Source organism: Calidris pugnax, unplaced genomic scaffold (assembly GCF_001431845.1).
Source record: "Calidris pugnax isolate Ruff unplaced genomic scaffold, ASM143184v1 scaffold18, whole genome shotgun sequence".
NCBI classification, from domain to species: domain Eukaryota; kingdom Metazoa; phylum Chordata; class Aves; order Charadriiformes; family Scolopacidae; genus Calidris; species Calidris pugnax.
This window is the reverse complement of record NW_015090812.1, coordinates 10,626,606-10,634,156: the sequence shown is the minus strand read 5'-3', so window position 1 is coordinate 10,634,156 and position 7,551 is coordinate 10,626,606. Positions and strand designations below refer to the sequence as shown.

Genomic DNA, 7,551 nt, shown 5'->3' with positions numbered 1-7,551 from the left:
TTTGGTTCACTGAACATTCAGTGCACGTTCAGTCTTGGAATCCATTACATGCCTCTAGAAAGACTTTAAAAATCCTCTCTGATGAAGTTGGTCTGAGTTGTGTCCCTTTGGCAGGTGAGCATGAGGGAATTTCATTGCTTTATTTTCAAAACAGAAGTGTGCGGAATTAATATTGATTTTTGTTATAGCTGTCTGCTGGTGCCACTGTATCCAGGGGTCGTATGTCAGCTCTGCTTTTGTAGTGGCAGCTTTCCCTGTTCCTTCAGTTGAAATCTGTAGTTGTGGAGCTCTGGAAATAATTGGGAAATGCTGGTAGGTTTTTTTTTTTTTTTTTCCTTTGAATTCAATTTGTAAAGCTTTATTACCTAGAATTAAATTCTTATCAGGTTGAAATGGTGCATAAATTCTTGTTGAATGGAGACAAATGCTATTAGAAATCGGTGAAACTAAGCTATATTTTAATCCTAGATTTATATTCATTTCCATTGTTGTACATTGAAAACACTTTGCATCTACTTTTCCCATCTGTATGGGTGTTTTCTAGCTCTGGTAATTTTTAATGGTTAAGTCTGAGAGAGGCAGTGTGTGTTAGGTTCCCACTTAGAGCGTGGTTATGTGCTGTGACATGGGTTATATTTCCAGGTACCTGGTGTAGGTGTTGTCAATTCCCATCAGCGCGTGCTGCCTTTTGTGTGCTGAAGAGAGTTGTCATGTTATTCAGCAAAAATATTTCTTTTGGAAGAACTCTCCCATGTTTTCAGCTCATGATGGAGAACTGTGATGTCTGCTTTGTTGTTTTTTTTTTTTTCTATGCAAATAATGTTCAGAACTCGGTAGTTTTTCAGAGCCTAAAGTCAGGTAAGGACTTAAAGAAAACACAAATAATGGGCAATCCCTCCGGATATGCGAGTTTATTTGATTAACCCACCTGACCCGCAGCATTCGAGAGCAGTTAAATATTTGGACAGTCAGCAGTTCCGTTAAGTCGTGTTTCATTAGGTGATGGCCGCCTCCGTTTGCAGTTTACTCTATTTTGCTGCTTTTGCCAATCTTTGTGTGGTCTGGAAAGGGAGATGGGCTGGGGGAGACACGGCTGGTGCTTCTTGGGGGGGTCGGTGAAGCAGGCTCCCGGGAGTATCTGGGGATGCGTGTTGCTCCAACAGCATCACCTGCAGCGGGAGGGAGATGGGAGGCAAGGGAGAAAACTGTTAATTGCCGTTGTCAATACCGTAAAGGTTAGCTGGTAGATAAAGTTAACCTAAGCAGAAATAGCAGCGCTGCCCTGAGAAGTGTAAAAGACTTGTCAAAACCGAATCTAATCTCCTGCATTAACTGTACATTGCAATAATGAATAAATGAAACTCCAGCAAGCTGAGATGGTCCAATTTTAATAACTTCTCAGAAAACCAAAATGAAGTATTGCGCTGGAAGAGGCATATCACGGTTATCCAAATTTCTTTCTATAGAATCGTTTTTAATTTTATGCGAGTGTACACTAATGGTTTAAAAACTCATTTGTCTCCTTGTCAGCAGCTTGACCGGTATTTTAATACAAAAGATGTGGTTTTATCTTGAACCGGCTTTTCAATGGGTGTTGCAGCCAGCTGGAAAATTGTTTGACTTTTTAACTGCTGTGGTTTTGATGTGGTGTCTACTGTAAGAAAGTAAAATTTATGTAAAACCTGCAATGCTTTCAATTGTTGTATTTCCATATAGATTTGAGGGAAGGGGAACAGCTGTTTATGCTAAAGCTCTCCGTGTTGCCCCTTTTCTGAAGATCTGTGGTAACTCTCTGTATTACAACTAGGTAAAATTCCTACCTTTGCCGAAATCTGAAAAAAATAAGGATGAAATAGCTGCTGTGATTCTAACTTAGAGCATTTCTGGATGCATTGCTGAAGCTGTTCTAGTAGAAACATGGCTAGTAAGTTTTACGGGAGAAAGAGCTAGTACAAAAAAACCCTCTCTCTTGGGATTCAAATGTGGTTTTAAAAATGCTGATAGTACCTTTTTTGTCTATTCTGGCAAGAAAAGAGCATGATTATAATGTGTTTTTATCATACAGGTTTTGTGAGTGACCAGACAGGATTGAGCCCTGAATTCCTGACTTTGGAGTGTCCAAATTGTGCATAATTAACTTAAAAGTCAGGTTTTGGAGACTCAAAGGTTTCACAGGAAAATTAATGAGAAATTTAGTGTAATGTTCTGCTCTTCTCAGTATGCTTCTCTCACCTGAAATTACTGAGTTATAAATATTTTAAATCGAAAATGGTTCTGAAACTTTGATTCTGAAATGAGCTGTGAACAAGTATTCTCCTGCATCTGTGGCCTCAAAGTGAAAAATGTTTTGATTAACAGAACCACTGCATTAGTTTTTATGGTAGTTTGCTGTGACACAGACGTAGTTTCTAGTTGTGTTTAAAAGGTGTAAGTTTGAGAGGCTTGCTGCTGTATCTTTTCACCTAATTGCTTTATGAGTTTGCATACAGTCTTGTCATTTTTGCGTGGTCACTAAAGCATCTGTGAATAGGTAAAAAGTGCTTTTTATGGACCAAAGAGTTCATGGTTCGGTATCAGTTGTGCTGTCGCTGTTGGGTGTTCATCGGGTTGTCCCACCGCTGCTGCGAGACCTTCTCAGAAGGGTTGCCTTGCTATAACCACGCTGCAGTGTGGGTAAGTGGCAACGAATGACTTCAGAGGAGGTTTAAGGCAGAGGCAAGTGTCACTGTGAAGGTAACTCAGGAGACCAGCCCAGCAGCTGTGGAGGCTCAGTTTGACGAGCGCTGGCCGTGACCTTGGCTCTGCACCGGCGAGCCATCAGAGCTGCTAACAAGCTACAGAAATCCTGGGTGGATGCGTGGCCTCTCCCTTTGTTTAATAGTGGATTTTTATTTATTTATTTCTTTTTCGAGGAGGGACGAAGAGGCAAGAGTTCCCAGCTACAGTGCTTTTCAGATCCTTATTTGAAAGTGTTTTAAACAAGGGACATCAGAAGCTGAGATACAAAGCAACCTTTTGAAGTTAAAAGTGGGTCTGCATGAAAATGAACTGCTTGCCTGTGAAAAGAGTCAAGTGTGAAAGGATAGGATGGTTTCACTAAATGAATTTGATAGTCTGAATAAGTGTGGCGTGGCAGAGAGGAGAATCTGGAAAGGTCAGGACTGAGCATGTGACTCTAGACGAGGCGGTGGAAAGACATGAAAGGAATCGAGTGGAAATGCCTCGGTTTACTTTTTTTTTTTTTGAAGTTAGAAGTGATTTATTTATTTTGGTGAAGGTGGTCATAAAAAGGGAACTTTAGAAGCTTGCCACGGAGAAGTGGGGAATCTGACTCCTTTGGGAGCTTGTACCTTTTTCATTCAACTTTTGTGTGGTTTCAAATAGCTAAAAGATCAAAGCCCGAAGGAACTCCTTGTTACGTGTGTAGTCTATTTGTAGGACTGCTCTGTTCTGCTCAACTCTCTGCAATCGAGTGCTCCTGCAACTTTTTGTCCCAAATACAGGATTTCTTGTTATTGCTGTCTCACTTTCAGTGATCCACGTAACTTGCAGATTTTAACTCAATTTGTGACGTGTTTTCTAGGTCCCTGATACTGCTTAAGAGGATAGTGCAGAGTGTGTGATATCTGCATTTGGTGTAGATAAAGGTGGGATGATTTGCTTTGGAAGCAGGAAACCATCTGAACTTCTTGTACAAAGTGATGGATTCCAGGTTGACTGTCACTGCTCAGGGTGGGATCTTGAGACCAACAGTAGTTCCATCAAACGATCAGCTCTGTGCTTAGTAGTGATCAAAGAAAGCATATCAAATCTTATGAAATGCTATGAAAAGAGTAAAGAATAAGATACAGAGCATTATTATGCCATGTCTAAATCCATGGTTTGTCCATGTGTTAAATACTGTTTCATCTCCCCTTCCTTTCATCTCGGGAAGAATATAGAGCAGCTGGAAGAAGTGTGGAGAAACACAGCACGAGTCATTGTCACATGGCTTCCACGTGACAAATGACTGGGAAAGGGGTGGTTGAAGAGGGATGTGACCGAGGTCTGTGAAATCACGAGTGGCTTAAAGAGGGTTTGGCTATTTCATCTACCGGTGTAAGAGCAAGGGAAGGTCAACTAAACTTTGCGGGAACCAGATTCAAACCCTGGCAGGGGGAAGCGGTTCTTCAGGCAGGGGTGAGAAGCCTGCGAAACTCCTGGAGAAGATCTTCTGGGAACTACTTAGTGGACAGATCACGCCAGACTAAGGAAATCCCTACCAGTGAAAGTGTTGAAGGCCACAAAGGTGCTTGGGAGAAATGCAGATGTGCTCATCCCATCCTGTTCTTGCTTTTCTCTAGCTCTCTGCTTACTGACTGTGTATTGGGAGACAGGGTATTGGGGCAGGACCCGTGGTGTCACCCAGCACATCCGTTTTTATGTTTGTGTCGTGTGCTTTGCCATGAACTCCATGAACTTTGTGCCCCTGCTTTGCTTAACATAGGGCAAGCCCTCTGCAGTAAAGCCTTTTCTGTGGAACTTATTTTCTTGAGCAAGAGCAATGAATAGATAAGCTGCAGCTGGCAAAAGCTGAAAGCAAGAAGGGGGAGTTGCTGCTTTCCCCTTCCCGTTCCCAATTGCTGCGGCTTTACCTTACACTATTTTGGTGTTGGGCCATTTCACAGGAGCAGCAGAAAAATAACTTCGGGGAGCAGCAGAAAAATAACTTCGGGGGAGAGAGGGAGAGCTGAACAGCTTGCTGCTGGTTAGTGGATTAAAGCAGTTCCAGGGTGCAAGGAACGCCCAAGGCGGTGGGACTGCGCAGCCCAGGAGAAGGCAGGGAGCTGGGAGGTAACTGGGATGTCTCTGGGTACAGCCCACCCGTCTCCCAGCTGCACAGTCTGCTCTTGCTTACACTGGCTTTGGTGATTGTTAAAGCAACTTGTGGAAGGGTGCAGCTCAATAAAACAAAATAAACTATCAAATTTAGATTGTTTTTTTTGACTTTTTTACAGTTTTTAGCAAGCTTAGGTAGATCACAAATGGTGCTCCGGTTGGGCTCCATGCCAGCATTGGGTAAATGGCAGCAGTGGCCAAACAGGCATGAGCAGTCCCTTTTGCAGCGGTGGTAACCTCCCTGGCAAAACCAGACTGTTGCTGGTGTAGGTGTGGACCTGCCTCCCACGATGTGGTGGAGACTGGGGCTCTCCTCGCCATCCGAAACACCGAAGTGGCGTCGTTACCAGCCCTGGTGACCCTGGGGTGCTCTGGAGTGAAGAGGGCACCTAAGCGTGCAGGTGGGCAGGAGTTATTTACTCACATTTTGTGTGGAGGGAAGGATTGGGAAGTGTTTTCCAAAAGCAACTTGAGAAAGGGGAAAGTGGTGGGAATTGGATCTGGAGCAGAGTTTCTCTCTGAGCGTCTGTGGGTGACAGCGTGGAGATGTTGCTTGCCCAGCGAATAGCAAAAAAGCTAGTTCTTCTGTGAAAGTGGATTGTTTTCTGTTAGAATCTGTGCTTTTGTGTATAAAATGCTGATCAAGTTCTTAACACATTCTTAGTGTGTGCAAAAGAACAATGTTTGCAAATGTGCCCGTTTGTTTTAAGAAAAACGACGGATGGTGCCTTATGCCTCCTTTTGACACCAGACCCCTTGAAAGGCTGTGAGAACCTCTGATCCTCAGGGCTTTTTATTTTTATTGGATAGGCAGCGAAAAAAAGGCCACTATACAAAATGAAAAAGAGATCTGCTTTTTGTTGAAGAGAGTTACATTGTGAATGTCATAGACACCTATGAGCAATAATAGTGGAGGATAGAGATTTGTGTTTGAATTCTTCCAAGAGAACTATCACTCAAGAATGATGGAAAAAATGTGTTTACTTTAAAAAAATATAATACAATATTAATGACTTCCAACTATTCTGCAAATATCTTCATCTTTCTAGGTAGATCTTTCTACCTTACCTATTTCAGAAGGGATTTGCTCTACTGCTTCTATCTAGTGCTACATGTCAAAATAATTTTTCTTTCATGGACAGGCCAGCAAAATGTCATGTAGACTTTTTTTCCATTATCATTTTAGTACGGTCAGGTCAGCAGTACTTTATACAGGACTAGAAAATTTCCCTACTTTTGCAAGGCTGTGTAAATAGGGATATCTGTGGCCTACTTTTCAACACTTCCATAGTGTTTTAGATTCTCACAAACTTAGATTTTGGTTTTTTTTCACAAAGCTTTACAATTCATTTTTAAATCAGTGCTAATTCAGTGTGTCTAACTAGCTGAAGATCATTAATAGCTTCTCTATTCAGTATAGTTATGCACTAAAGCTCCTTCCGGAGTGATGCTATTAAATAATTCACTTATTTTTCTCAACTTCTTTTTCTGGTGGCCTAGCTTTTAAAATCTTTACTAAAATGTTGTTTGAAATCCTAATCTTATTTCTCCTTTAAAGATTAATTCCATTAGTATGTGGTTTATGGAGGAAAATGTTCTATTATGGGAGAAACATACATAACTTTCATGATGGATTTTGAAAATGTCAGTATGGATACAGGCAGGGCTGGTGATAGAAGATGACTGTAGAAAAGTAGCACGTTCTGTGTAGCTCTTGAGGTGCACGTGTTAGGATTGTGGATATTAAGGAAGGTAAAACAGGCTAGATAAATGGAAATATGTTCAGTGTGGTGAAAAATAAAAAAATATTGAGGCACATTTTTTAAAAATTATTTTGGTCATAGTCACAAAAGCTTTCACTATTCAGTGAAAGGAGTGGGTTACACTGTGACTTTTGAGGAGAAATTTCTCCCTAAACTTCTCCCACAGCCACCCTTTTGGGAGTTACTTTTTTTTTATGGGGGGGGACACATGGCCTGGAGTCATGGTGTGCTCAGGCATCAGTCATGGGTCCTTAACTTGATTTTTTACCTGAGATTTGCCCTGGCTCATTTTGTCATCCGGGGAACTGGCTCGTGGTGAGTGATTTGCAATACAGTTATTTTTTCCATGTTGCCTGATAGCCGTCTTTATTTTATTCCTTGGTAAACTGCCAGAAATAACAATTAAATCCAAACCTTTACCTGCGTTTTGCTGAGGGCAGATTTGAATGGATTTCTGATGAGATCTTTGTTCTTTCAGGATCATTGTACTGTTCTGGATGTTTTCCAAATGTGTTTAATGGTCTTTGGTCCCTTTTTCTCCTGGAGTGCATGGAAGAAACTGGCTTTTTGTTCAGCTTGGTGACAGTTTGCCTGGCGGTAGTTATCAGCCTGCCAGGACTCTCTGTGTGGGTCTCTGCTCCTCGTCTTGTCCTTAATTCCCACTGCATGTGTTTAAAGGTGTTCTCACATTTTCACTGGTGGGGTATGACTTTGGTTGTACTACGTCTCTGTGAAATGGTGTTCTCAAGAGATGTGTGGTAGCATGCTTGTCAGGTGGAAGCCTGGGAGAGGTTTGTGCCTGGTGGAGAGTCTTTTTTTTTTTTTTTTTTTTTTTTTTTTTTTTTTTTTTTAAGCTTGGAAAAAAAAAAAAAAAAAAAAAAAAAAAAGTTCTAGGAAAAATATTAAACCC

General features: G+C 41.5%; 1 protein-coding gene across 18 annotated transcripts in view; it reads left to right on the top strand.

Moving 5' to 3' along the window:
* Positions 1 to 293: 293 nt before the first annotated feature.
* PTPRF (protein tyrosine phosphatase, receptor type, F) overlaps positions 294 to 7,551 on the top strand; it is a 378,493-nt gene continuing 371,235 nt past the window's right edge. For all 18 annotated transcript variants that reach the window (XM_014939286.1, XM_014939284.1, XM_014939281.1 and 15 more), the window contains exon 1: positions 294 to 312. The gene's annotated coding sequence lies outside the window, so the exon portion shown is untranslated. The remainder of the gene's footprint in view (positions 313 to 7,551) is intronic.